This window comes from Hydractinia symbiolongicarpus, chromosome 11, assembly GCF_029227915.1.
Source record: "Hydractinia symbiolongicarpus strain clone_291-10 chromosome 11, HSymV2.1, whole genome shotgun sequence".
NCBI lineage: Eukaryota > Metazoa > Cnidaria > Hydrozoa > Anthoathecata > Hydractiniidae > Hydractinia > Hydractinia symbiolongicarpus.
The window spans coordinates 20,032,492-20,059,702 of record NC_079885.1 but is presented as its reverse complement, the minus strand read 5'-3'; the positions used below and the strand labels follow the sequence as shown (position 1 = coordinate 20,059,702).

The 27,211-nt window shown below is 41.1% G+C and overlaps 20 non-coding genes across 20 annotated transcripts; all 20 read left to right on the top strand.

The window, feature by feature from the left end:
- Positions 1–137: 137 nt before the first annotated feature.
- Trnan-guu (transfer RNA asparagine (anticodon GUU)) lies at positions 138–211 on the top strand. Its single transcript has one exon. It is a non-coding gene; the product is annotated as a tRNA-Asn (tRNA).
- A 2,607-nt stretch (positions 212–2,818) lies between these two features.
- Trnan-auu (transfer RNA asparagine (anticodon AUU)) lies at positions 2,819–2,892 on the top strand. The gene has a single exon. It is a non-coding gene; the product is annotated as a tRNA-Asn (tRNA).
- Positions 2,893–5,273: 2,381 nt separating this feature from the next.
- Trnan-guu (transfer RNA asparagine (anticodon GUU)) lies at positions 5,274–5,347 on the top strand. Its single transcript has one exon. It is a non-coding gene; the product is annotated as a tRNA-Asn (tRNA).
- Positions 5,348–5,541: 194 nt separating this feature from the next.
- Positions 5,542–5,615, top strand: Trnah-gug (transfer RNA histidin (anticodon GUG)). Its single transcript has one exon. It is a non-coding gene; the product is annotated as a tRNA-His (tRNA).
- A 2,364-nt stretch (positions 5,616–7,979) lies between these two features.
- Trnan-guu (transfer RNA asparagine (anticodon GUU)) lies at positions 7,980–8,053 on the top strand. Its single transcript has one exon. It is a non-coding gene; the product is annotated as a tRNA-Asn (tRNA).
- Positions 8,054–9,053: 1,000 nt separating this feature from the next.
- On the top strand, positions 9,054–9,127 carry Trnan-guu (transfer RNA asparagine (anticodon GUU)). Its single transcript has one exon. It is a non-coding gene; the product is annotated as a tRNA-Asn (tRNA).
- A 1,000-nt stretch (positions 9,128–10,127) lies between these two features.
- Positions 10,128–10,201, top strand: Trnan-guu (transfer RNA asparagine (anticodon GUU)). Its single transcript has one exon. It is a non-coding gene; the product is annotated as a tRNA-Asn (tRNA).
- A 462-nt stretch (positions 10,202–10,663) lies between these two features.
- On the top strand, positions 10,664–10,737 carry Trnan-guu (transfer RNA asparagine (anticodon GUU)). The gene has a single exon. It is a non-coding gene; the product is annotated as a tRNA-Asn (tRNA).
- Positions 10,738–12,273: 1,536 nt separating this feature from the next.
- Positions 12,274–12,347, top strand: Trnan-guu (transfer RNA asparagine (anticodon GUU)). Its single transcript has one exon. It is a non-coding gene; the product is annotated as a tRNA-Asn (tRNA).
- A 1,000-nt stretch (positions 12,348–13,347) lies between these two features.
- Positions 13,348–13,421, top strand: Trnan-guu (transfer RNA asparagine (anticodon GUU)). The gene has a single exon. It is a non-coding gene; the product is annotated as a tRNA-Asn (tRNA).
- A 1,000-nt stretch (positions 13,422–14,421) lies between these two features.
- On the top strand, positions 14,422–14,495 carry Trnan-guu (transfer RNA asparagine (anticodon GUU)). The gene has a single exon. It is a non-coding gene; the product is annotated as a tRNA-Asn (tRNA).
- A 2,045-nt stretch (positions 14,496–16,540) lies between these two features.
- Positions 16,541–16,614, top strand: Trnan-guu (transfer RNA asparagine (anticodon GUU)). Its single transcript has one exon. It is a non-coding gene; the product is annotated as a tRNA-Asn (tRNA).
- Positions 16,615–17,614: 1,000 nt separating this feature from the next.
- Trnan-guu (transfer RNA asparagine (anticodon GUU)) lies at positions 17,615–17,688 on the top strand. The gene has a single exon. It is a non-coding gene; the product is annotated as a tRNA-Asn (tRNA).
- A 1,000-nt stretch (positions 17,689–18,688) lies between these two features.
- Positions 18,689–18,762, top strand: Trnan-guu (transfer RNA asparagine (anticodon GUU)). The gene has a single exon. It is a non-coding gene; the product is annotated as a tRNA-Asn (tRNA).
- A 1,000-nt stretch (positions 18,763–19,762) lies between these two features.
- Trnan-guu (transfer RNA asparagine (anticodon GUU)) lies at positions 19,763–19,836 on the top strand. Its single transcript has one exon. It is a non-coding gene; the product is annotated as a tRNA-Asn (tRNA).
- Positions 19,837–20,298: 462 nt separating this feature from the next.
- Trnan-guu (transfer RNA asparagine (anticodon GUU)) lies at positions 20,299–20,372 on the top strand. Its single transcript has one exon. It is a non-coding gene; the product is annotated as a tRNA-Asn (tRNA).
- A 462-nt stretch (positions 20,373–20,834) lies between these two features.
- Positions 20,835–20,908, top strand: Trnan-guu (transfer RNA asparagine (anticodon GUU)). Its single transcript has one exon. It is a non-coding gene; the product is annotated as a tRNA-Asn (tRNA).
- Positions 20,909–22,975: 2,067 nt separating this feature from the next.
- Trnan-guu (transfer RNA asparagine (anticodon GUU)) lies at positions 22,976–23,049 on the top strand. Its single transcript has one exon. It is a non-coding gene; the product is annotated as a tRNA-Asn (tRNA).
- Positions 23,050–24,049: 1,000 nt separating this feature from the next.
- Positions 24,050–24,123, top strand: Trnan-guu (transfer RNA asparagine (anticodon GUU)). The gene has a single exon. It is a non-coding gene; the product is annotated as a tRNA-Asn (tRNA).
- A 2,067-nt stretch (positions 24,124–26,190) lies between these two features.
- Trnan-guu (transfer RNA asparagine (anticodon GUU)) lies at positions 26,191–26,264 on the top strand. Its single transcript has one exon. It is a non-coding gene; the product is annotated as a tRNA-Asn (tRNA).
- The last annotated feature ends 947 nt before the right edge of the window (positions 26,265–27,211 follow it).

The window sequence follows — 27,211 nt, the reverse complement described above, 5'->3', positions numbered from 1 at the left end:
TAATGTCACGTTATTTGTAAGAGCAATGGTAGTGTTACTCTTGTAACCATGTTTACTGGCATCATCAGATGTGCTATTAAAAATAAATGAAAGTAAATAAGCCAACCTTTAAATAGGGAAACTTCAGTAAGTTTCATGTCTCCGTGGCGCAATTGGTTAGCGCGTTCGGCTGTTAACCGAAAGGTTGTTGGTTCAAGCCCACCCGGGGACGCAATGAACAAATACTTCGATCAGATGAAGCAAATAATGCTACCACTGCATATGATTCCTAATGTCACGATAATTGTAAAAGCAACGGTAGTTTTAGTCTTGAAACTACGTTTACCTGCATAGTCAGATGTGGTGTTAAAAACATTGAAATTGAATTAGGTAACTAGTAAAAAGGGATACTTTAGTATGTTTCGTGTCTCCGTGCCGCAATTATTTAGCGCGTTCGGCTGTTAACGGAAAGGTTGGTGGTTCAAACACACCCGGGGAAGCGATGAACAAATATGTCCATCAGAAGAATCAGAGAGTGCTATCACTGCCTCTTATTCCTAAAGTCACGTTAACTGTAAGAGCAACGGTAGTGTTACACTTGTAGCCATGTCTACTGGCATCATCAGATGTGCTATTAAAAATAAATGAAAGTAAATGAGCCAACTTGTAAATAGGGAAACTTCAGTAAGTTTCATGTCTCCGTGGCGCAATTGGTTAGCGCGTTCGGACGTTAACCGAAAGGTTGGTGGTTCAAGCCCACCCGGGGACGCAATGAACAAACACTTCGATCAGATGAAACAGATAGTGCTACCACTGCTTATGATTCCTAATTTCACTATAATTGTAAAAGCAACGGTAGTTTTAGTCTTGAAACTACGTTTACAGCATAGTCAGATGTGGTGTTAAAACATTGAAATTGAATTAGCTAACTAGTAAATAGGGATACTTCAGTATGTTTCCTGTCTCCGTGCAGCAATTGGTTAGCGCGTTCGCCTGTTAACTGAAACGTTGGTGGTTCAAGCCCACCCGGGGAAGCGATGAACAAATTTGTCCATCAGATGAAACAAATAGTGCTACCACTACTTATGCTTCCTAATATCACGACAATTGTAAAAGCAACGGTAGTTTTAGTCTTGAAACTACGTTTACTGCATAGTCAGATGTGGTGTTAAAAACATTGAAACTGTATTAGCTAACTAGTAAATAGGGATACTTCAGTATGTTTCGTGTCTTCGTGCCGCATTTGGTTAGCGCGTTCGGCTGTTAACGGAAAGGTTGGTGGTTCAAGCCCACCCGGGGAAGCGATGAACAAGTATGTCCATTAGAAAAATCAGAGAGTGCAATCACTGCCTCTTATTCCTAATGTCACGTTATTTGTAAGAGCAACGGAAGTGTTACTCTTGTAGCCATGTTTACTGGCATCATCAGATGTGCTATTAAAAATAAATGAAAGTAAATAAGCCAACTTTTAAATAGGGAAACTTCAGTAAGTTTCATGTCTCCGTGTTGCAATTGGTTAGCGCGTTCGGCTGTTAACCAAAAGGTTGTTGGTTCAAGCCCACCCGGGGACGCAATGAACAAATACTTCGATCAGATGAAACAGATAATGCTACCACTGCATATGATTCCTAATGTCACGATAATTGTAAAAGCAACGGTAGTTTTAGTCTTGAAACTACGTTTACCTGCATAGTCAGATGTGGTGTTAAAAACATTGAAATTGAATTAGGTAACTAGTAAATAGGGATACTTTAGTATGTTTCGTGTCTCCGTGCCACAATTGGTTAGCGCGTTCGGCTGTTAACGGAAAGGTTGGTGGTTCAAACCCACCCGGGGAAGCGATGAACAAATATGTCCATCAGAAGAATCAGAGAGTGCTATCACTGCCTCTTATTCCTAAAGTCACGTTAACTGTAAGAGCAACGGTAGTGTTACACTTGTAGCCATGTCTACTGGCATCATCAGATGTGCTATTAAAAATAAATGAAAGTAAATGAGCCAACTTGTAAATAGGGAAACTTCAGTAAGTTTCATGTCTCCGTGGCGCAATTGGTTAGCGCGTTCGGATGTTAACGGAAAGGTTGGTGGTTCAAACCCACCCGGGGAAGCGATGAACAAATATGTCCATCAGAAGAATCAGAGAGTGCTATCACTGCCTCTAATTCCTAATGTCACGTTAACTGTAAGAGCAACGGTAGTGTTACTCTTGTAGCCATGTTTACTGGCATCATCAGATGTGCTATTAAAAATAAATAAAAGTAAATGAGCCAACTTGTAAATAGGGAAACTTCAGTAAGTTTCATGTCTCCGTGGCGCAATTGGTTAGCGCGTTCGGCTGTTGACCGAAAGGTTGGTGGTTCAAGCACACCCGGGGACGCAATGAACAAACACTTCGATCAGATGAAACAGATAGTGCTACAACTGCTTATGATTCCTAATGTCACGATAATTGTAAAAGCAACGGTAGTTTTAGTCTTGAAACTACGTTTACCTGCATAGTCAGATGTGGTGTTAAAAACATTGAAATTGAATTAGCTAACTAGTAAATAGGGATATTTCAGTATGTTTCGTGTCTCCGTGCCGCAATTGGTAATGCGTTCGGCTGTTAACGGAAAGGTTGGTGGTTCAAGCCCAAACGGGGAAGCGATTAACAAATATGTCTATCAGAAGAATCAGAGAGTGCTATCACTGCCTCTTATTCCTAATGTCACGTTATTTGTAAGAGCAACGGTAGTGTTACTCTTGTAGCCATGTTTACTGGCATCATCAGATGTGCTATTAAAAATAAATGAAAGTAAATAAGCCAACTTTTAAATAGGGAAACTTCAGTAAGTTTCATGTCTCCGTGGCGCAATTGGTTAGCGCGTTAGGCTATTAACCGAAAGTTTGTTGGTTCAAGCCCACCCGGGGACGCAATGAACAAATACTTCGATCACATGAAACAGATAATGCTACCACTGCATATGATTCCTAATGTCACGATAATTGTAAAAGCAACGGTAGTTTTAGTCTTGAAACTACGTTTACCTGCATAGTCAGATGTGGTGTTAAAAACATTGAAATTGAATTAGGTAACTAGTAAATAGGGATACTTTAGTATGTTTCGTGTCTCCGTGCCGCAATTGGTTAGCGCGTTCGGCTGTTAACGGAAAGGTTGGTGGTTCAAACCCACCCGGGGAAGCGATGAACAAATATGTCCATCAGAAGAATCAGAGAGTGCTTTCACTGCCTCTTATTCCTAAAGTCACGTTAACTGTAAGAGCAACGGTAGTGTTACACTTGTAGCCATGTCTACTGGCATCATCAGATGTGCTATTAAAAATAAATGAAAGTAAATGAGCCAACTTGTAAATAGGGAAACTTCAGTAAGTTTCATGTCTCCGTGGCGCAATTGGTTAGCGCGTTCGGATGTTAACCGAGAGGTTGGTGGTTCAAGCCCACCCGGGGACGCAATGAACAAACACTTCGATCAGATGAAACAGATAGTGCTACCACTGTTTATGATTCCTAATTTCACTATAATTGTAAAAGCAACAGTAGTTTTAGTCTTGAAACTACGTTTACTGCATAGTCAGATGTTGTGTTAAAAACATTGAAATTGAATTAGCTAACTAGTAAATAGGGATACTTCAGTATGTTTCGTGTCTCCGTGCCGCAATTGGTTAGCGCGTTCGCCTGGTAACTGAAACGTTGGTGGTTCAAGCCCACCCGGGGAAGCGTTGAACAAATATGTCCATCAGAAGAATCAGAGAGTGCTATCACTGCCTCTTTTTCCTAATGTCATGTTAACTGTAAAAGCAACGGTAGTGTTACTTTTGTAGCCATGTTTAATTGTAAAAGCAACGGTAGTTTTAGTCTTGAAACTACGTTTACCTGCATAGTCAGATGTGGTGTTAAAAACATTGAAATTGAATTAGGTAACTAGTAAATAGGGATACTTTAGTATGTTTCGTGTCTCCGTGCCGCAATTGGTTAGCGCGTTCGGCTGTTAACGGAAAGGTTGGTGGTTCAAACCCACCCGGGGAAGCGATGAACAAATATGTCCATCAGAAGAATCAGAGAGTGCTTTCACTGCCTCTTATTCCTAAAGTCACGTTAACTGTAAGAGCAACGGTAGTGTTACACTTGTAGCCATGTCTACTGGCATCATCAGATGTGCTATTAAAAATAAATGAAAGTAAATGAGCCAACTTGTAAATAGGGAAACTTCAGTAAGTTTCATGTCTCCGTGGCGCAATTGGTTAGCGCGTTCGGATGTTAACCGAGAGGTTGGTGGTTCAAGCCCACCCGGGGACGCAATGAACAAACACTTCGATCAGATGAAACAGATAGTGCTACCACTGTTTATGATTCCTAATTTCACTATAATTGTAAAAGCAACAGTAGTTTTAGTCTTGAAACTACGTTTACTGCATAGTCAGATGTTGTGTTAAAAACATTGAAATTGAATTAGCTAACTAGTAAATAGGGATACTTCAGTATGTTTCGTGTCTCCGTGCCGCAATTGGTTAGCGCGTTCGCCTGGTAACTGAAACGTTGGTGGTTCAAGCCCACCCGGGGAAGCGTTGAACAAATATGTCCATCAGAAGAATCAGAGAGTGCTATCACTGCCTCTTTTTCCTAATGTCATGTTAACTGTAAAAGCAACGGTAGTGTTACTTTTGTAGCCATGTTTACTGGCATCATCAGATGTTCTATTAAAAATAAATGAAAGTAAATGAGCCAACTTGTAAATAGGGAAACTTCAGTAAGTTTCATGTCTCTGTGGCGCAATTGGTTAGCGCGTTCGGCTGTTAAACGAAAGGTTGTTGGTTCAAGCCCACCCGGGGACTCAATAAACAAATACTTCGATCAGATGAAACAGATAGTGCCACCACTGCATATGATTCCTAATGTCACGATAATTGTAAAAGCAACGGTAGTTTTAGTCTTGAAACTACGTTTACCTGCATAGTCAGATGTGGTGTTAAAAACATTGAAATTGAATTAGGTAACTAGTAAATAGGGATACTTTAGTATGTTTCGTGTCTCCGTGCCGCAATTGGTTAGCGCGTTCGGCTGATAACGGAAAGGTTGGTGGTTCAAACCCACCCGGGGAAGCGATGAACAAATATGTCCATCAGAAGAATCAGAGAGTGCTATCACTGCCTCTTATTCCTAAAGTCACGTTAACTGTAAGAGCAACGGTACTGTTACACTTGTAGCCATGTCTACTGGCATCATCAGATGTGCTATTAAAAATAAGTGAAAGTAAATGAGCCAACTTGTAAATAGGGAAACTTCAGTAAATTCATGTCTCCGTGGCGCAATTGGTTAGCGCGTTCGGCTGTTATCCGAAAGGTTGGTGGTTCAAGCCCACCCGGGGACGCAATGAACAAATATGTCCATCAGAAGAATCAGAGAGTGCTATCACTGCCTCTTATTCCAAAAGTCACGTTAACTGTAAGAGCAACGGTAGTGTTACACTTGTAGCCATGTCTACTTGCATCATCCGATGTGCTATTAAAAATAAATGAAAGTAAATGAGCCAACTTGTAAATAGGGAAACTTCAGTAAATTCATGTCTCCGTGGCGCAATTGGTTAGCGCGTTCGGCTGTGAACGGAAAGGTTGGTGGTTCAAGCCCACCCGGGGACGCAAAGAACAAATTCTTTGATCAGATGAAACAGATAGTACTACTACTGCTTATGATTCCTAATGTCACGATAATTGTAAAAGCAACAGTTGTTTTAGTGTTGATACTACGTTTACCTGCATAGTCAGATGTGGTTTTAAAAACATTGAAATTGAATTAGCTAACTAATAAATAGGGATACTTCAGTATGTTTCGTGTCTCCGTGCCGCAATTAATTAGCGCGTTCGCCTGTTAACTGAAAGGTTGGTGGTTCAAGCCCACCCGGGGAAGCGATGAACAAATATGTCCATCAGAAGAATCAGAGAGTGCTATCACTGCCTCTTATTCCTAATGTCACGTTAACTGTAAAAGCAACGGTAGTGTTACTCTTGTAGCCATGTTTACTGGCATCATCAGATGTTCTATTAAAAATAAATGAAAGTAAATTAGCCAACTTGTAAATAGGGAAACTTCAGTAAGTTTCATGACTCCCTGGCGCAATTGGTTAGCGCGTTCGGCTGTTAACCGAAAGCTTGGTGGTTTAAGCCCACCCGGGGACGCAATGAACAAATACTTCGATCAGATGAAACAGATAGTGCTACTACTGCTTCTGATTCCTAATGTCACGATAATTGTAGCAGCAACGGTAGTTTTAGTCTTGAAACTACGTTTACCTGCATAGTCAGATGTGCTGTTAAGAACACTGAAATTGAATTAGCCTACTAATGAATAGGGATACTTCAGTAAGTTTCGCGTCTCCGTAGCGCAATTAGTTGTCGCGTTCGGCTGTTAACGGAATGTTTGGTGGTTCAAGCCCACCCGGGGAAGCGATGAACAAGTATGTCCATCAGAAAAATCAGAGAGTGCTATCACTGCCTCTTATTCCTAATGTCACGTTAACTGTAAGAGCAACAGGAGTGTTACTGTTGTAACCATGTTTACTGGCATCATCAGTTGTGCTATTAAAAATAAACGAAAGTAAATGAGCCAACTTGTAAATAGGGAAACTTCAGTAAGTTTCATGTCTCCGTGGCGCAATTGGTTAGCGCGTTCGGCTGCTTTGGTTAGCGCGTTCAGCTGCTAACCGAAAGGTTGGTGGTTCAAGCCCATCCGGTGACGCAATGAACAAATACTTCGATCAGATAAAGCAGATAGTGCTACCACTGCTTATGATTCCTAATGTCACGATAATTGTAAAGGCAACGGTAGTTTCAGTCTTGAAACTACGTTTACCTGCATAGTCAGATATGGTGTTAGAAACATTGAAATTGAATTAGCTAACTAGTAAATAGGGATACTTCAGTATGTTTCGCGTCTACGTGCCGAAATTGGTTAGCGCGTTCGGCTGTTAACCGAAAGGTTGGTGGTTCAAGCCCATCCGGTGACGCAATGAACAAATACTTCGATCAGATAAAGCAGATAGTGCTACCACTGCTTATGATTCCTAATGTCACGATAATTGTAAAAGCAACGGTAGTTTCAGTCTTGAAACTACGTTTACCTGCATAGTCAGATATGGTGTTAGAAACATTGAAATTGAATTAGCTAACTAGTAAATAGGGATACTTCAGTATGTTTCGCGTCTACGTGCCGAAATTGGTTAGCGCTTTCGGCTGTTAACGGAAAGGTTGGTGGTTCAAGCCCACCCGGGGAAGCGATGAACAAGTATGTCCATCAAAAAAATCAGAGAGTGCTATCACTGCCTCTTATTCCTAATGTCACGTTAACTGTAAGAGCAACAGGAGTGTTACTGTTGTAACCATGTTTACTGGCATCATCAGTTGTGCTATTAAAAATAAACGAAAGTAAATGAGCCAACTTGTAAATAGGGAAACTTCAGTAAGTTTCATGTCTCCGTGGCACAATTGGTTAGCGCGTTCGGCTGTTAACCGAAAGGTTGGTGGTTCAAGCCCATCCGGTGACGCAATGAACAAATACTTCGATCAGATCAAGCAGATAGTGCTACCACTGCTTATGATTCCTAATGTCACGATAATTGTAAAAGCAACGGTAGTTTCAGTCTTGAAACTACGTTTACCTGCATAGTCAGATGTGGTGTTAGAAACATTGAAATTGAATGAGCTAACTAGTAAATAGGGATACTTCAGTATGTTTCGTGTCTCCGTGCCGAAATTGGTTAGCGCTTTCGGCTGTTAACGGAAAGGTTGGTGGTTCAAGCCCACCCGGGGAAGCGATGAACAAGTATGTCCATTAGAAAAATCAGAGAGTGCTATCACTGCCTCTTATTCCTAATGTCACGTGAACTGTAAGAGCAACGGTAGTCTTACTCTTGTAGCCATGTTTACTGGCATCATCAGATGTGCTATTAAAAATAAATGAAAGTAAATGAGCCAACTTGTAAATAGGGAAACTTCAGTAAGTTTCATGTCTCCGTGGCGCAATTGGTTAGCGCGTTCGGCTGTTAACCGAAAGGTTGGTGGTTCAAGCCCACCCGGGGACGCAATGAACAAATACTTCGATCAGATGAAACAGATAGTGCTACCACTGCTTATGATTCCTAATGTCACGATAATTGTAAAAGCAACGGTAGTTTTAGTCTTGAAACTACGTTTACCTGCATAGTCAGATATGGTGTTAAAAACATTGAAATTGAATTAGCTAACTAATAAATAGGGATACTTAAGTATGTTTCGTGTCTTCGTGCCGCAATTGGTTAGCGCGTTCGGCTGTTAACGGAAAGGTTGGTGGGTCAAGCGCACCCGGGGAAGCGATGAACAAATATGTCCATCAGAAGAATCAGAGAGTGCTATCACTGCCTCTTATTCCTAATGTCACGTTAACTGTAAGATCAACGGTAATGTTACTCTTGTAGCCATGTTTACTGGCATCATCAGATATGCTATTAAAAATAAATGAAAGTAAATGAGCCAACTTGTAAATAGGGAAACTTCAGTAAGTTTCATGTCTCCGTGGCGCAATTGGTTAGCGCGTTCGGCTGTTAACCGAAAGGTTTGTGGTTCAAGCCCACCCGTGGACGCAATGAACAAATACTTCGATCAGATAAAGCAGATAGTGCTACCACTGCTTATGATTCCTAATGTCACGATAAATGTAAAAGCAACGGTAGTTTTAGTCTTGAAACTACGTTTACCTGCATAGTCAGATGTGGTGTTAGAAAAATTGAAATTGAATTAGCTAACTAGTAAATAGGGATACTTCAGTATGTTTCGTGTCTCCGTGCCGAAATTGGTTAGCGCTTTCGGCTGTTAACGGAAAGGTTGGTGGTTCAAGCCCACCCGGGGAAGCGATGAACAAGTATGTCCATTAGAAAAATCAGAGAGTGCTATCACTGCCTCTTATTCCTAATGTCACGTGAACTGTAAGAGCAACGGTAGTCTTACTCTTGTAGCCATGTTTACTGGCATCATCAGATGTGCTATTAAAAATAAATGAAAGTAAATGAGCCAACTTGTAAATAGGGAAACTTCAGTAAGTTTCATGTCTCCGTGGCGCAATTGGTTAGCGCGTTCGGCTGTTAACCGAAAGGTTGGTGGTTCAAGCCCACCCGGGGACGCAATGAACAAATACTTCGATCAGATGAAACAGATAGTGCTACCACTGCTTATGATTCCTAATGTCACGATAATTGTAAAAGCAACGGTAGTTTTAGTCTTGAAACTACGTTTACCTGCATAGTCAGATATGGTGTTAAAAACATTGAAATTGAATTAGCTAACTAATAAATAGGGATACTTAAGTATGTTTCGTGTCTTCGTGCCGCAATTGGTTAGCGCGTTCGGCTGTTAACGGAAAGGTTGGTGGGTCAAGCGCACCCGGGGAAGCGATGAACAAATATGTCCATCAGAAGAATCAGAGAGTGCTATCACTGCCTCTTATTCCTAATGTCACGTTAACTGTAAGATCAACGGTAATGTTACTCTTGTAGCCATGTTTACTGGCATCATCAGATATGCTATTAAAAATAAATGAAAGTAAATGAGCCAACTTGTAAATAGGGAAACTTCAGTAAGTTTCATGTCTCCGTGGCGCAATTGGTTAGCGCGTTCGGCTGTTAACCGAAAGGTTTGTGGTTCAAGCCCACCCGTGGACGCAATGAACAAATACTTCGATCAGATAAAGCAGATAGTGCTACCACTGCTTATGATTCCTAATGTCACGATAAATGTAAAAGCAACGGTAGTTTTAGTCTTGAAACTACGTTTACCTGCATAGTCAGATGTGGTGTTAGAAAAATTGAAATTGAATTAGCTAACTAGTAAATAGGGATACTTCAGTATGTTTCGCGTCTCCGTGCCGAAATTGATTAGCGCTTTCGGCTGTTAACGGAAAGGTTGGTGGTTCAAGCCCACCCGGGGAAGCGATGAACAAGTATGTCCATCAGAAAAATCAGAGAGTGCTATCACTGCCTCTTATTCCTAATGTCACGTTAACTGTAAGAGCAACGGTAGTGTTACTGTTGTAACCATGTTTACTGGCATCATCAGATGTGCTATTAAGAATAAACGAAAGTAAATGAGCCAACTTGCAAATAGGGAAACTTCAGTAAGTCTCATGTCTCCGTGGCGCAATTGGTTAGCGCGTTCGGCTGTTAACCGAAAGGTTGGTGGTTCAAGCTCACCCGGGGACGCAATGAACAAACACTTCGATCAGATGAAACAAATAGTGCTACCACTACTTATGCTTCCTAATATCACGACAATTGTAAAAGCAACGGTAGTTTTAGTCTTGAAACTACGTTTACTGCATAGTCAGATGTGGTGTTAAAAACATTGAAATTGAATTAGCTAACTAGTAAATAGGGATACTTCAGTATGTTTCGTGTCTTCGTGCCGCAATTGGTTAGCGCGTTCGGCTGTTAACGGAAAGGTTGGTGGTTCAAGCCCACCCGGGGAAGCGATGAACAAGTATGTCCATTAGAAAAATCAGAGAGTGCTATCACTGCCTCTAATTCCTAATGTCACGTTAACTGTAAGAGCAACGGTAGTGTTACTCTTGTAGTCATGTTTACTGGCATCATCAGATGTGCTATTAAAAATAAATAAAAGTAAATGAGCCAACTTGTAAATAGGGAAACTTCAGTAAGTTTCATGTCTCCGTGGCGCAATTGGTTAGCGCGTTCGGCTGTTAACCGAAAGGTTGGTGGTTCAAGCCCACCCGGGGACGCAATGAACAAATACTTCAATCAGATGAAACAGATAGTGCTACAACTGCTTATGATTCCTAATGTCACGATAATTGTAAAAGCAACGGTAGTTTTAGTCTTGAAACTACGTTTACCTGCATAGTCAGATGTGGTGTTAAAAACATTGAAATTGAATTAGCTAACTAGTAAATAGGGATATTTCAGTATGTTTCGTGTCTCCGTGCCGCAATTGGTAATGCGTTCGGCTGTTAACGGAAAGGTTGGTGGTTTAAGCCCAAACGGGGAAGCGATGAACAAATATGTCTATCAGAAGAATCAGAGAGTGCTATCACTGCCTCTTATTCCTAATGTCACGTTATTTGTAAGAGCAACGGTAGTGTTACTCTTGTAGCCATGTTTACTGGCATCATCAGATGTGCTATTAAAAATAAATGAAAGTAAATAAGCCAACTTTTAAATAGGGAAACTTCAGTAATTTCCATGTCTCCGTGGAGCAATTGGTTAGCGCGTTCGGCTGTTGACCGAAAGGTTGGTGGTTCAAGCCCATCCGGGGACGCAATGAACAAATACTTCGATCAGATGAAACAGATAGTGCTACCACTGCTTATGATTCCTAATGTCACGATAATTGTAAAAGCAACGGTAGTTTTAGTCTTGAAACTACGTTTACCTGCATAGTAAGATGTGGTGTTAAAAACATTGAAATTGAATTAGCTAACTAGTAAATAGGGATACTTCAGTATGTTTCGTGTCTCCGTGCCGCAATTGGTTTGCGCGTTCGGCTGTTAACGGAAAGGTTGGTGGTTCAAGCCCACCCAGGAAAGCGATGAACAAGTATGTCCATCAGAAAAATCAGAGAGTGCTATCAGTGCCTCTTATTCCTAATGTCACGTTAACTGTAAGAGCAACGGTAGTGTTAACGTTGTAGCCATGTTTACTGGCATCATCAGATGTGCTATTAAAAATAAATGAAAGTAAATGAGCCAACTTGTAAATAGGGAAACTTCAGTAAGTTTCATGTCTCCGTGGCGCAATTGGTTAGCGCGTTCGGCTGTTAAACGAAAGGTTGGCGGTTCAAGCCCACCCGGGGACGCAATGAACAACTACTTCGATCAGATGAAACAGTTAGTGCTACCACCGCTTATGATTCCCAATGTCACGATAATTGTAAAAGCAACAGTAGTTTTAGTCTTGAAACTACGTTTACCTGCATAGTCAGATGTGCTGTTAAAAACATTGAAATTGAATTAGCTAACTAGTAAATAGGGATACTTCGGTATGTTTCGTGTCTTAGTGCCGCAATTGGTCAGCGCGTTCGGCTGTTAACGGAAAGGTTGGTGGTTCAAGCCCACCCGGGGAGGCGATGAACAAATATGTCCATCAGAAGAATTAGAGAGTGCTATCACTGCCTCTTATTCCTAATGTCACGTTAACTGTAAGAGCAACGGTAGTGTTAATCTTGTAGCCATGTTTACTGGCATCATCAGATGTGCTTTTAAAAATAAATGAAAGTAAATGAGCCAACTTGTAAATAGGGAAACTTCAGTAAGTTTCATGTCTCCGTGGCGCAATTGGTTAGCGCGTTCGGCTGTTAACCGAAAGGTTGGTGGTTCAAGCCCACCAGGGGACGCAATGATGAAATACTTAGATCAGATGAAACAGATAGTGCTACAACTGCTTATGATTCCTAATGTCACGATAATTGTGAAAGCAACGGTAGTTTTAGTCTTGAAACTACGTTTACCTGCATAGTCAGATGTGGTGTTAAAAACATTGAAATTGAATTAGCTAACTAGTAAATAGGGATATTTCAGTATGTTTCGTGTCTCCGTGCCGCAATTGGTGAGCGCGTTCGGCTGTTAACGGAAAGGTTGGTGGTTCAAGCCCAAACGGGGAAGAGATGAACAAATATGTCCATAAGAAGAATCAGAGAGTGCTATCACTGCCTCTTATTCCTAATGTCACGTTATTTGTAAGAGCAACGGTAGTGTTACTCTTGTAGCCATGTTTACTGGCATCATCAGATGTGCTATTAAAATAAAATGAAAGTAAATAAGCCAACTTTTATATAGGGAAACTTCAGTAAGTTTCATGTCTCCGTGGCGCAATTGGTTAGCGCGTTCGGCTGTTAACCGAAAGGTTTGTGGTTCAAGCCCACCCGTGGACGCAATGAACAAATACTTCGATCAGATAAAGCAGATAGTGCTACCACTGCTTATGATTCCTAATGTCACGATAAATGTAAAAGCAACGGTAGTTTTAGTCTTGAAACTACGTTTACCTGCATAGTCAGATGTGGTGTTAGAAAAATTGAAATTGAATTAGCTAACTAGTAAATAGGGATACTTCAGTATGTTTCGTGTCTCCGTGCCGAAATTGGTTAGCGCTTTCGGCTGTTAACGGAAAGGTTGGTGGTTCAAGCCCACCCGGGGAAGCGATGAACAAGTATGTCCATTAGAAAAATCAGAGAGTGCTATCACTGCCTCTTATTCCTAATGTCACGTGAACTGTAAGAGCAACGGTAGTCTTACTCTTGTAGCCATGTTTACTGGCATCATCAGATGTGCTATTAAAAATAAATGAAAGTAAATGAGCCAACTTGTAAATAGGGAAACTTCAGTAAGTTTCATGTCTCCGTGGCGCAATTGGTTAGCGCGTTCGGCTGTTAACCGAAAGGTTGGTGGTTCAAGCCCACCCGGGGACGCAATGAACAAATACTTCGATCAGATGAAACAGATAGTGCTACCACTGCTTATGATTCCTAATGTCACGATAATTGTAAAAGCAACGGTAGTTTTAGTCTTGAAACTACGTTTACCTGCATAGTCAGATATGGTGTTAAAAACATTGAAATTGAATTAGCTAACTAATAAATAGGGATACTTAAGTATGTTTCGTGTCTTCGTGCCGCAATTGGTTAGCGCGTTCGGCTGTTAACGGAAAGGTTGGTGGGTCAAGCGCACCCGGGGAAGCGATGAACAAATATGTCCATCAGAAGAATCAGAGAGTGCTATCACTGCCTCTTATTCCTAATGTCACGTTAACTGTAAGATCAACGGTAATGTTACTCTTGTAGCCATGTTTACTGGCATCATCAGATATGCTATTAAAAATAAATGAAAGTAAATGAGCCAACTTGTAAATAGGGAAACTTCAGTAAGTTTCATGTCTCCGTGGCGCAATTGGTTAGCGCGTTCGGCTGTTAACCGAAAGGTTTGTGGTTCAAGCCCACCCGTGGACGCAATGAACAAATACTTCGATCAGATAAAGCAGATAGTGCTACCACTGCTTATGATTCCTAATGTCACGATAAATGTAAAAGCAACGGTAGTTTTAGTCTTGAAACTACGTTTACCTGCATAGTCAGATGTGGTGTTAGAAAAATTGAAATTGAATTAGCTAACTAGTAAATAGGGATACTTCAGTATGTTTCGCGTCTCCGTGCCGAAATTGATTAGCGCTTTCGGCTGTTAACGGAAAGGTTGGTGGTTCAAGCCCACCCGGGGAAGCGATGAACAAGTATGTCCATCAGAAAAATCAGAGAGTGCTATCACTGCCTCTTATTCCTAATGTCACGTTAACTGTAAGAGCAACGGTAGTGTTACTGTTGTAACCATGTTTACTGGCATCATCAGATGTGCTATTAAGAATAAACGAAAGTAAATGAGCCAACTTGCAAATAGGGAAACTTCAGTAAGTCTCATGTCTCCGTGGCGCAATTGGTTAGCGCGTTCGGCTGTTAACCGAAAGGTTGGTGGTTCAAGCTCACCCGGGGACGCAATGAACAAACACTTCGATCAGATGAAACAAATAGTGCTACCACTACTTATGCTTCCTAATATCACGACAATTGTAAAAGCAACGGTAGTTTTAGTCTTGAAACTACGTTTACTGCATAGTCAGATGTGGTGTTAAAAACATTGAAATTGAATTAGCTAACTAGTAAATAGGGATATTTCAGTATGTTTCCTGTCTCCGTGCCGCAATTGGTAATGCGTTCGGCTGTTAACGGAAAGGTTTGTGGTTTAAGCCCAAACGGGGAAGCGATGAACAAATATGTCTATCAGAAGAATCAGAGAGTGCTATCACTGCCTCTTATTCCTAATGTCACGTTATTTGTAAGAGCAACGGTAGTGTTACTCTTGTAGCCATGTTTACTGGCATCATCAGATGTGCTATTAAAAATAAATGAAAGTAAATAAGCCAACTTTTAAATAGGGAAACTTCAGTAATTTCCATGTCTCCGTGGAGCAATTGGTTAGCGCGTTCGGCTGTTGACCGAAAGGTTGGTGGTTCAAGCCCATCCGGGGACGCAATGAACAAATACTTCGATCAGATGAAACAGATAGTGCTACCACTGCTTATGATTCCTAATGTCACGATAATTGTAAAAGCAACGGTAGTTTTAGTCTTGAAACTACGTTTACCTGCATAGTCAGATGTGGTGTTAAAAACATTGAAATTGAATTAGCTAACTAGTAAATAGGGATACTTCAGTATGTTTCGTGTCTCCGTGCCGCAATTGGTTTGCGCGTTCGGCTGTTAACGGAAAGGTTGGTGGTTCAAGCCCACCCAGGAAAGCGATGAACAAGTATGTCCATCAGAAAAATCAGAGAGTGCTATCAGTGCCTCTTATTCCTAATGTCACGTTAACTGTAAGAGCAACGGTAGTGTTAACGTTGTAGCCATGTTTACTGGCATCATCAGATGTGCTATTAAAAATAAATGAAAGTAAATGAGCCAACTTGTAAATAGGGAAACTTCAGTAAGTTTCATGTCTCCGTGGCGCAATTGGTTAGCGCGTTCGGATGTTAACCGAAAGGTTGGTGGTTCAAGCCCACCCGGGGACGCAATGAACAAACACTTCGATCAGATGAAACAGATAGTGCTACCACTGCTTATGATTCTAATTTCGTTTTAGTCTTGAAACTACGTTTACTGCATAGTCAGATGTGGTGTTAAAAACATTGAAATTGAATTAGCTAACTAGTAAATACGGATACTTCATTATGTTTCGTGTCTTCGTGCGCAATTGGTTAGCGCATTCGGCTGTTAACGGAAAGGTTGGTGGTTCAAGCCCACCCGGGGAAGCGATGAACAAATATGTCCACCAGAAGAATCAGAGAGTGCTATCACTGCCTCTTATTCCTAATGTCACGTTAACTGTAAGAGCAACGGTAGTGTTACTCTTGTAGCCATGTTTACTGGCATCATCAGATGTGCTATTAAAAATAAATGAAAGTAAATGAGCCAACTTGTAAATAGGGAAACTTCAGTAAGTTTCATGTCTCCGTGGCGCAATTGGTTAGCGCGTTTGGCTGTTAAACGAAAGGTTGGCGGTTCAAGCCCACCCGGGGACGCAATGAACAACTACTTCGATCAGATGAAACAGTTAGTGCTACCACCGCTTATGATTCCCAATGTCACGATAATTGTAAAAGCAACAGTAGTTTTAGTCTTGAAACTACGTTTACCTGCATAGTCAGATGTGGTGTTAAAAACATTGAAATTGAATTAGCTAACTAGTAAATAGGGATACTTCGGTATGTTTCGTGTCTTAGTGCCGCAATTGGTCAGCGCGTTCGGCTGTTAACGGAAAGGTTGGTGGTTCAAGCCCACCCGGGGAGGCGATGAACAAATATGTCCATCAGAAGAATTAGAGAGTGCTATCACTGCCTCTTATTCCTAATGTCACGTTAACTGTAAGAGCAACGGTAGTGTTAATCTTGTAGCCATGTTTACTGGCATCATCAGATGTGCTTTTAAAAATAAATGAAAGTAAATGAGCCAACTTGTAAATAGGGAAACTTCAGTAAGTTTCATGTCTCCGTGGCGCAATTGGTTAGCGCGTTCGGCTGTTAACCGAAAGGTTGGTGGTTCAAGCCCACCAGGGGACGCAATGATGAAATACTTAGATCAGATGAAACAGATAGTGCTACAACTGCTTATGATTCCTAATGTCACGATAATTGTGAAAGCAACGGTAGTTTTAGTCTTGAAACTACGTTTACCTGCATAGTCAGATGTGGTGTTAAAAACATTGAAATTGAATTAGCTAACTAGTAAATAGGGATATTTCAGTATGTTTCGTGTCTCCGTGCCGCAATTGGTGAGCGCGTTCGGCTGTTAACAGAAAGGTTGGTGGTTCAAGCCCAAACGGGGAAGAGATGAACAAATATGTCCATAAGAAGAATCAGAGAGTGCTATCACTGCCTCTTATTCCTAATGTCACGTTATTTGTAAGAGCAACGGTAGTGTTACTCTTGTAGCCATGTTTACTGGCATCATCAGATGTGCTATTAAAATAAAATGAAAGTAAATAAGCCAACTTTTATATAGGGAAACTTCAGTAAGTTTCATGTCTCCGTGGCCCAATTGGTTAGCGCGTTCGCCTGTTAACCGAAAGGTTGGTGGTTCAAGCCCACCCGGGGACGCAATGAACAAATTCTTTGATCAGATGAAACAGATAGTGCTACCACTGCTTATGATTCCTAATGTCACGATAATTGTAAAAGCAACGGTAGTTTTAGTCTTGAAACTACGTTTACCTGCATAGTCAGATGTGGTGTTAAAAACATTGAAATTGAATTAGCTAACTAGTAAATAGGGATACGTCAGTGTGTTTCGTGTCTTAGTGCCGCAATTGGTTAGCGCTTTCGGCTGTTAACGGAAAGGTTGGTGGTTTAAGCCCACCCGGGGAAGCGATGAACAAGTATGTCCATTAGGAAAATCAGAGAGTGCTATCACTGCCTCTTATTCCTAATGTCACGTGAACTGTAAGAGCAACGGTAGTCTTACTCTTGTAGCCATGTTTACTGGCATCATCAGATGTGCTATTAAAAATAAATGAAAGTAAATGAGCCAACTTGTAAATAGGGAAACTTCAGTAAGTTTCATGTCTCCGTGGCGCAATTGGTTAGCGCGTTCGGCTGTTAACCGAAAGGTTGGTGGTTCAAGCCCACCCGGGGACGCAATGAACAAATACTTCGATCAGATGAAACAGATAGTGCTACCACTGCTTATGATTCCTAATGTCACGATAATTGTAAAAGCAACGGTAGTTTTAGTCTTGAAACTACGTTTACCTGCATAGTCAGATATGGTGTTAAAAACATTGAAATTGAATTAGCTAACTAATAAATAGGGATACTTAAGTATGTTTCGTGTCTTCGTGCCGCAATTGGTTAGCGCGTTCGGCTGTTAACGGAAAGGTTGGTGGGTCAAGCGCACCCGGGGAAGCGATGAACAAATATGTCCATCAGAAGAATCAGAGAGTGCTATCACTGCCTCTTATTCCTAATGTCACGTTAACTGTAAGATCAACGGTAATGTTACTCTTGTAGCCATGTTTACTGGCATCATCAGATATGCTATTAAAAATAAATGAAAGTAAATGAGCCAACTTGTAAATAGGGAAACTTCAGTAAGTTTCATGTCTCCGTGGCGCAATTGGTTAGCGCGTTCGGCTGTTAACCGAAAGGTTTGTGGTTCAAGCCCACCCGTGGACGCAATGAACAAATACTTCGATCAGATAAAGCAGATAGTGCTACCACTGCTTATGATTCCTAATGTCACGATAAATGTAAAAGCAACGGTAGTTTTAGTCTTGAAACTACGTTTACCTGCATAGTCAGATGTGGTGTTAAAAACATTGAAATTGAATTAGCTAACTAGTAAATAGGGATACTTCAGTATGTTTCGTGTCTCCGTGCCGAAATTGGTTAGCGCTTTCGGCTGTTAACGGAAAGGTTGGTGGTTCAAGCCCACCCGGGGAAGCGATGAACAAGTATGTCCATTAGAAAAATCAGAGAGTGCTATCACTGCCTCTTATTCCTAATGTCACGTGAACTGTAAGAGCAACGGTAGTCTTACTCTTGTAGCCATGTTTACTGGCATCATCAGATGTGCTATTAAAAATAAATGAAAGTAAATGAGCCAACTTGTAAATAGGGAAACTTCAGTAAGTTTCATGTCTCCGTGGCGCAATTGGTTAGCGCGTTCGGCTGTTAACCGAAAGGTTGGTGGTTCAAGCCCACCCGGGGACGCAATGAACAAATACTTCGATCAGATAAAACAGATAGTGCTACCACTGCTTATGATTCCTAATGTCACGATAATTGTAAAAGCAACGGTAGTTTTAGTCTTGAAACTACGTTTACCTGCATAGTCAGATATGGTGTTAAAAACATTGAAATTGAATTAGCTAACTAATAAATAGGGATACTTAAGTATGTTTCGTGTCTTCGTGCCGCAATTGGTTAGCGCGTTCGGCTGTTAACGGAAAGGTTGGTGGGTCAAGCGCACCCGGGGAAGCGATGAACAAATATGTCCATCAGAAGAATCAGAGAGTGCTATCACTGCCTCTTATTCCTAATGTCACGTTAACTGTAAGATCAACGGTAATGTTACTCTTGTAGCCATGTTTACTGGCATCATCAGATATGCTATTAAAAATAAATGAAAGTAAATGAGCCAACTTGTAAATAGGGAAACTTCAGTAAGTTTCATGTCTCCGTGGCGCAATTGGTTAGCGCGTTCGGCTGTTAACCGAAAGGTTTGTGGTTCAAGCCCACCCGTGGACGCAATGAACAAATACTTCGATCAGATAAAGCAGATAGTGCTACCACTGCTTATGATTCCTAATGTCACGATAAATGTAAAAGCAACGGTAGTTTTAGTCTTGAAACTACGTTTACCTGCATAGTCAGATGTGGTGTTAGAAAAATTGAAATTGAATTAGCTAACTAGTAAATAGGGATACTTCAGTATGTTTCGCGTCTCCGTGCCGAAATTGATTAGCGCTTTCGGCTGTTAACGGAAAGGTTGGTGGTTCAAGCCCACCCGGGGAAGCGATGAACAAGTATGTCCATCAGAAAAATCAGAGAGTGCTATCACTGCCTCTTATTCCTAATGTCACGTTAACTGTAAGAGCAACGGTAGTGTTACTGTTGTAACCATGTTTACTGGCATCATCAGATGTGCTATTAAGAATAAACGAAAGTAAATGAGCCAACTTGCAAATAGGGAAACTTCAGTAAGTCTCATGTCTCCGTGGCGCAATTGGTTAGCGCGTTCGGCTGTTAACCGAAAGGTTGGTGGTTCAAGCTCACCCGGGGACGCAATGAACAAACACTTCGATCAGATGAAACAAATAGTGCTACCACTACTTATGCTTCCTAATATCACGACAATTGTAAAAGCAACGGTAGTTTTAGTCTTGAAACTACGTTTACTGCATAGTCAGATGTGGTGTTAAAAACATTGAAATTGAATTAGCTAACTAGTAAATAGGGATACTTCAGTATGTTTCGTGTCTTCGTGCCGCAATTGGTTAGCGCGTTCGGCTGTTAACGGAAAGGTTGGTGGTTCAAGCCCACCCGGGGAAGCGATGAACAAGTATGTCCATTAGAAAAATCAGAGAGTGCTATCACTGCCTCTAATTCCTAATGTCACGTTAACTGTAAGAGCAACGGTAGTGTTACTCTTGTAGCCATGTTTACTGGCATCATCAGATGTGCTATTAAAAATAAATAAAAGTAAATGAGCCAACTTGTAAATAGGGAAACTTCAGTAAGTTTCATGTCTCCGTGGCGCAATTGGTTAGCGCGTTCGGCTGTTAACCGAAAGGTTGGTGGTTCAAGCCCACCCGGGGACGCAATGAACAAATACTTCAATCAGATGAAACAGATAGTGCTACAACTGCTTATGATTCCTAATGTCACGATAATTGTAAAAGCAACGGTAGTTTTAGTCTTGAAACTACGTTTACCTGCATAGTCAGATGTGGTGTTAAAAACATTGAAATTGAATTAGCTAACTAGTAAATAGGGATATTTCAGTATGTTTCGTGTCTCCGTGCCGCAATTGGTAATGCGTTCGGCTGTTAACGGAAAGGTTGGTGGTTTAAGCCCAAACGGGGAAGCGATGAACAAATATGTCTATCAGAAGAATGAGAGAGTGCTATCACTGCCTCTTATTCCTAATGTCACGTTATTTGTAAGAGCAACGGTAGTGTTACTCTTGTAGCCATGTTTACTGGCATCATCAGATGTGCTATTAAAAATAAATGAAAGTAAATGAGCCAACTTGTAAATAGGGAAACTTCAGTAAGTTTCATGTCTCCGTGGCGCAATTGGTTAGCGCGTTCGGCTGTTGACCGAAAGGTTGGTGGTTCAAGCCCATCCGGGGACGCAATGAACAAATACTTCGATCAGATGAAACAGATAGTGCTACCACTGCTTATGATTCCTAATGTCACGATAATTGTAAAAGCAACGGTAGTTTTAGTCTTGAAACTACGTTTACCTGCATAGTCAGATGTGATGTTAAAAACATTGAAATTGAATTAGCTAACTAGTAAATAGGGATACTTCAGTATGTTTCGTGTCTCCGTGCCGCAATTGGTTTGCGCGTTCGGCTGTTAACGGAAAGGTTGGTGGTTCAAGCCCACCCAGGAAAGCGATGAACAAGTATGTCCATCAGAAAAATCAGAGAGTGCTATCAGTGCCTCTTATTCCTAATGTCACGTTAACTGTAAGAGCAACGGTAGTGTTAACGTTGTAGCCATGTTTACTGGCATCATCAGATGTGCTATTAAAAATAAATGAAAGTAAATGAGCCAACTTGTAAATAGGGAAACTTCAGTAAGTTTCATGTCTCCGTGGCGCAATTGGTTAGCGCGTTCGGATGTTAACCGAAAGGTTGGTGGTTCAAGCCCACCCGGGGACGCAATGAACAAACACTTCGATCAGATGAAACAGATAGTGCTACCACTGCTTATGATTCTAATTTCACTATAATTGTAAAAGCAACGGTAGTTTTAGTCTTGAAACTACGTTTACTGCATAGTCAGATGTGGTGTTAAAAACATTGAAATTGAATTAGCTAACTAGTAAATAGGGATACTTCAGTATGTTTCGTGTCTTCGTGCGCAATTGGTAATGCGTTCGGCTGTTAACGGAAAGGTTGGTGGTTCAAGCCCACCCAGGAAAGCGATGAACAAGTATGTCCATCAGAAAAATCAGAGAGTGCTATCAGTGCCTCTTATTCCTAATGTCACGTTAACTGTAAGAGCAACGGTAGTGTTAACGTTGTAGCCATGTTTACTGGCATCATCAGATGTGCTATTAAAAATAAATGAAAGTAAATGAGCCAACTTGTAAATAGGGAAACTTCAGTAAGTTTCATGTCTCCGTGGCGCAATTGGTTAGCGCGTTCGGATGTTAACCGAAAGGTTGGTGGTTCAAGCCCACCCGGGGACGCAATGAACAAACACTTCGATCAGATGAAACAGATAGTGCTACCACTGCTTATGATTCTAATTTCACTATAATTGTAAAAGCAACGGTAGTTTTAGTCTTGAAACTACGTTTACTGCATAGTCAGATGTGGTGTTAAAAACATTGAAATTGAATTAGCTAACTAGTAAATAGGGATACTTCAGTATGTTTCGTGTCTTCGTGCGCAATTGGTTAGCGCATTCGGCTGTTAACGGAAAGGTTGGTGGTTCAAGCCCACCCGGGGAAGCGATGAACAAATATGTCCACCAGAACAATCAGAGAGTGCTATCACTGCCTCTTATTCCTAATGTCACGTTAACTGTAAGAGCAACGGTAGTGTTACTCTTGTAGCCATGTTTACTGGCATCATCAGATGTGCTATTAAAAATAAATGAAAGTAAATGAGCCAACTTGTAAATAGGGAAACTTCAGTAAGTTTCATGTCTCCGTGGCGCAATTGGTTAGCGCGTTCGGCTGTTAAACGAAAGGTTGGCGGTTCAAGCCCACCCGGGGACGCAATGAACAAATACTTCGATCAGATGAAACAGTTAGTGCTACCACCGCTTATGATTCCCAATGTCACGATAATTGTAAAAGCGACAGTAGTTTTAGTCTTGAAACTACGTTTACCTGCATAGTCAGATGTGGTGTTAAAAACATTGAAATTGAATTAGCTAACTAGTAAATAGGGATACTTCGGTATGTTTCGTGTCTTAGTGCCGCAATTGGTCAGCGCGTTCGGCTGTTAACGGAAAGGTTGGTGGTTCAAGCCCACACGGGGAGGCGATGAACAAATATGTCCATCAGAAGAATTAGAGAGTGCTATCACTGTCTCTTATTCCTAATGTCACGTTAACTGTAAGAGCAACGGTAGTGTTAATCTTGTAGCCATGTTTACTGGCATCATCAGATGTGCTATTAAAAATAAATGAAAGTAAATGAGCCAACTTGTAAATAGGGAAACTTCAGTAAGTTTCATGTCTCCGTGGCGCAATTGGTTAGCGCGTTCGGCTGTTAACCGAAAGGTTGGTGGTTCAAGCCCACCAGGGGACGCAATGATGAAATACTTCGATCAGATGAAACAGATAGTGCTACAACTGCTTATGATTCCTAATGTCACGATAATTGTGAAAGCAACGGTAGTTTTAGACTTGAAACTACGTTTACCTGCATAGTCAGATGTGGTGTTAAAAACATTGAAATTGAATTAGCTAACTAGTAAATAGGGATATTTCAGTATGTTTCGTGTCTCCGTGCCGCAATTGGTGAGCGCGTTCGGCTGTTAACGGAAAGGTTGGTGGTTTAAGCCCAAACGGGGAAGAGATGAACAAATATGTCCATAAGAAGAATCAGAGAGTGCTATCACTGCCTCTTATTCCTAATGTCACGTTATTTGTAAGAGCAACGGTAGTGTTACTCTTGTAGCCATGTTTACTGGCATCATCAGATGTGCTATTAAAATAAAATGAAAGTAAATAAGCCAACTTTTATATAGGGAAACTTCAGTAAGTTTCATGTCTCCGTGGCCCAATTGGTTAGCGCGTTCGGCTGTTAACCGAAAGGTTGGTGGTTCAAGCCCACCCGGGGACGCAATGAACAAATTCTTTGATCAGATGAAACAGATAGTGCTACCACTGCTTATGATTCCTAATGTCACGATAATTGTAAAAGCAACGGTAGTTTTAGTCTTGAAACTACGTTTACCTGCATAGTCAGATGTGGTGTTAAAAACATTGAAATTGAATTAGCTAACTAGTAAATAGGGATACGTCAGTGTGTTTCGTGTCTTAGTGCCGCAATTGGTTAGCGCGTTCGGCTGTTAACGGAAAGGTTGGTGGTTCAAGCCCACCGGGGGAGGCGATGAACAAATATGTCCATCAGAAAAATCAGAGAGTGCTATCACTGCCTCTTATTCCTAATGTCACGTTATTTGTAAGAGCAACGGTAGTGTTACTCTTGTAGCCATGTTTACTGGCATCATCAGATGTGCTATTAAAAATAAATGAAAGTAAATGAGCCAACTTGTAAATAGGGAAACTTCAGTAAGTTTCATGTCTCCGTGGCGCAATTGGTTAGCGCGTTCGGCTGTTGACCGAAAGGTTGGTGGTTCAAGCCCATCCGGGGACGCAATGAACAAATACTTCGATCAGATGAAACAGATAGTGCTACCACTGCTTATGATTCCTAATGTCACGATAATTGTAAAAGCAACGGTAGTTTTAGTCTTGAAACTACGTTTACCTGCATAGTCAGATGTGATGTTAAAAACATTGAAATTGAATTAGCTAACTAGTAAATAGGGATACTTCAGTATGTTTCGTGTCTCCGTGCCGCAATTGGTTTGCGCGTTCGGCTGTTAACGGAAAGGTTGGTGGTTCAAGCCCACCCAGGAAAGCGATGAACAAGTATGTCCATCAGAAAAATCAGAGAGTGCTATCAGTGCCTCTTATTCCTAATGTCACGTTAACTGTAAGAGCAACGGTAGTGTTAACGTTGTAGCCATGTTTACTGGCATCATCAGATGTGCTATTAAAAATAAATGAAAGTAAATGAGCCAACTTGTAAATAGGGAAACTTCAGTAAGTTTCATGTCTCCGTGGCGCAATTGGTTAGCGCGTTCGGATGTTAACCGAAAGGTTGGTGGTTCAAGCCCACCCGGGGACGCAATGAACAAACACTTCGATCAGATGAAACAGATAGTGCTACCACTGCTTATGATTCTAATTTCACTATAATTGTAAAAGCAACGGTAGTTTTAGTCTTGAAACTACGTTTACTGCATAGTCAGATGTGGTGTTAAAAACATTGAAATTGAATTAGCTAACTAGTAAATAGGGATACTTCAGTATGTTTCGTGTCTTCGTGCGCAATTGGTAATGCGTTCGGCTGTTAACGGAAAGGTTGGTGGTTCAAGCCCACCCAGGAAAGCGATGAACAAGTATGTCCATCAGAAAAATCAGAGAGTGCTATCAGTGCCTCTTATTCCTAATGTCACGTTAACTGTAAGAGCAACGGTAGTGTTAACGTTGTAGCCATGTTTACTGGCATCATCAGATGTGCTATTAAAAATAAATGAAAGTAAATGAGCCAACTTGTAAATAGGGAAACTTCAGTAAGTTTCATGTCTCCGTGGCGCAATTGGTTAGCGCGTTCGGATGTTAACCGAAAGGTTGGTGGTTCAAGCCCACCCGGGGACGCAATGAACAAACACTTCGATCAGATGAAACAGATAGTGCTACCACTGCTTATGATTCTAATTTCACTATAATTGTAAAAGCAACGGTAGTTTTAGTCTTGAAACTACGTTTACTGCATAGTCAGATGTGGTGTTAAAAACATTGAAATTGAATTAGCTAACTAGTAAATAGGGATACTTCAGTATGTTTCGTGTCTTCGTGCGCAATTGGTTAGCGCATTCGGCTGTTAACGGAAAGGTTGGTGGTTCAAGCCCACCCGGGGAAGCGATGAACAAATATGTCCACCAGAACAATCAGAGAGTGCTATCACTGCCTCTTATTCCTAATGTCACGTTAACTGTAAGAGCAACGGTAGTGTTACTCTTGTAGCCATGTTTACTGGCATCATCAGATGTGCTATTAAAAATAAATGAAAGTAAATGAGCCAACTTGTAAATAGGGAAACTTCAGTAAGTTTCATGTCTCCGTGGCGCAATTGGTTAGCGCGTTCGGCTGTTAAACGAAAGGTTGGCGGTTCAAGCCCACCCGGGGACGCAATGAACAAATACTTCGATCAGATGAAACAGTTAGTGCTACCACCGCTTATGATTCCCAATGTCACGATAATTGTAAAAGCGACAGTAGTTTTAGTCTTGAAACTACGTTTACCTGCATAGTCAGATGTGGTGTTAAAAACATTGAAATTGAATTAGCTAACTAGTAAATAGGGATACTTCGGTATGTTTCGTGTCTTAGTGCCGCAATTGGTCAGCGCGTTCGGCTGTTAACGGAAAGGTTGGTGGTTCAAGCCCACACGGGGAGGCGATGAACAAATATGTCCATCAGAAGAATTAGAGAGTGCTATCACTGCCTCTTATTCCTAATGTCACGTTAACTGTAAGAGCAACGGTAGTGTTAATCTTGTAGCCATGTTTACTGGCATCATCAGATGTGCTATTAAAAATAAATGAAAGTAAATGAGCCAACTTGTAAATAGGGAAACTTCAGTAAGTTTCATGTCTCCGTGGCGCAATTGGTTAGCGCGTTCGGCTGTTAACCGAAAGGTTGGTGGTTCAAGCCCACCAGGGGACGCAATGATGAAATACTTCGATCAGATGAAACAGATAGTGCTACAACTGCTTATGATTCCTAATGTCACGATAATTGTGAAAGCAACGGTAGTTTTAGACTTGAAACTACGTTTACCTGCATAGTCAGATGTGGTGTTAAAAACATTGAAATTGAATTAGCTAACTAGTAAATAGGGATATTTCAGTATGTTTCGTGTCTCCGTGCCGCAATTGGTGAGCGCGTTCGGCTGTTAACGGAAAGGTTGGTGGTTTAAGCCCAAACGGGGAAGAGATGAACAAATATGTCCATAAGAAGAATCAGAGAGTGCTATCACTGCCTCTTATTCCTAATGTCACGTTATTTGTAAGAGCAACGGTAGTGTTACTCTTGTAGCCATGTTTACTGGCATCATCAGATGTGCTATTAAAATAAAATGAAAGTAAATAAGGCAACTTTTATATAGGGAAACTTCAGTAAGTTTCATGTCTCCGTGGCCCAATTGGTTAGCGCGTTCGGCTGTTAACCGAAAGGTTGGTGGTTCAAGCCCACCCGGGGACGCAATGAACAAATTCTTTGATCAGATGAAACAGATAGTGCTACCACTGCTTATGATTCCTAATGTCACGATAATTGTAAAAGCAACGGTAGTTTTAGTCTTGAAACTACGTTTACCTGCATAGTCAGATGTGGTGTTAAAAACATTGAAATTGAATTAGCTAACTAGTAAATAGGGATACGTCAGTGTGTTTCGTGTCTTAGTGCCGCAATTGGTTAGCGCGTTCGGCTGTTAACGGAAAGGTTGGTGGTTCAAGCCCACCGGGGGAGGCGATGAACAAATATGTCCATCAGAAAAATCAGAGAGTGCTATCACTGCCTCTTATTCCTAATGTCACGTTAACTGTAAGAGCAACGGTAGTGTTACTCTTTTAGCCATGTTTACTGGTATCATCAGATGTGCTATTAAAAAT